The sequence below is a fragment of the Castor canadensis genome, chromosome 1, assembly GCF_047511655.1.
Source record: "Castor canadensis chromosome 1, mCasCan1.hap1v2, whole genome shotgun sequence".
Taxonomy (NCBI): Eukaryota; Metazoa; Chordata; class Mammalia; order Rodentia; family Castoridae; genus Castor; species Castor canadensis.
Window position 1 is genome coordinate 185932986 of NC_133386.1, and position 1383 is coordinate 185934368.

The 1383-nt window shown below is 39.0% G+C and overlaps 1 pseudogene; it reads left to right on the forward strand.

Moving 5' to 3' along the window:
- Window positions 1-244: 244 nt before the first annotated feature.
- Window positions 245-1176, forward strand: LOC109701789 (olfactory receptor 4A5-like; annotated as a pseudogene).
- Window positions 1177-1383: the final 207 nt, after the last annotated feature.

The following is a 1383-nucleotide window of genomic DNA, read 5'->3' on the forward strand; positions in this document are numbered from 1 at the left end:
ATTAACATACACTAATAAAAAGATCATCCTATAGGAAATGGAATTATGCACAAAAAGTTCCATGGGCTTATTGGAAGAGGAAATCAGTAAATGTCAATTAAATATTTACTGTGGTTACACAGTGCAGAAGATTTAATGAAGATGTGATTTGTGACAAGATACCATAGTCCTGTTCAGAATTTTATGGCATTACCTGTTCTTCTTAGTTCTCATTCATGATGAAAGGATTATAGAAGAGCAAATGATGACACAGAGAAACAATGTAACAGAATTTGTCCCCCTGGGCCTCACTCAGGATCCTGATGGGCAAAAAGCACTATTCATCCTGTTTTTATTCAGCTATGTTGTGACAATGGTGGGCAACCTGCTCATTGCGGTGACTGTCATTGTCAGCCCCTCCTTGGACTCCCCAATGTACTTCTTCCTTGCCTATCTGTCACTCATAGATACTGCTTATTCCACTGTAATCTCACCCATGTTGATTATCGACTTGCTCTATAATAAAAAGACTATTTCTTTCCCAGCTTGTATGGGCCAGATCTTCATAGCACACTTTTTTGGTGGCTCTGAGGTGTTCCTTCTAGTGGCCATGGCCTATGATCGCTATATGGCTATCTGTAAGCCACTGCACTATTTGACAATTATGAATAGAAGGGTTTGCGTCCTTCTGTTGGTGGTGGCCTGGGCTGGAGGTTTTGCACACTCTTTTGTTCAAATTATCTTTGTGTACAATCTCCCTTACTGTGGTCACAATGTCATTGACCACTTCTTTTGTGACATGTACCCATTGCTGGAACTTGCATGCACAGACACTTTGTAGGCCTCACTATGGTTGCCAATGGTGGAGCAATCTGTACAGTGGTCTTTATCCTTCTCCTAATCTCCTATGGAATCATCCTAAACTCTCTTAAGACTCACAGTCTGGAAGGGAGACGCAAAGCCCTGTCAACCTGCAGCTCACACATCACAGTGGTTGTCCTCTTTTTTGTTCCCTGTATTTTCATGTATTTTAGACAAGTTTACAACTTCCACATTGATGAATATGTGACCATTTTTTATACAGTTGTTATTCCCATGTTTAATCCTTTAATATATACCTTGAGAAATTCAGAGATGAAAAATTGTATGGGAAAACTCTGGTGTAATTTCCTCACTGCAATTAGAATACCACACTGAAGAGAAAACTACTTCTAAAGCAACAAACATGCTACAAATTCTAAGAAATGGTACTGTAGACTCCTCAACAGATTTGATAAGAATGCTTCTCATTATTCAAAGCAATAAAAATGGAGAACAAAGTCATCCTTTGATATCCCAATCCATCCAATAGAGAATTTCTGGATAATGAATAGTAGGCATCTCAAGTTCAAGCATTTGGATTGC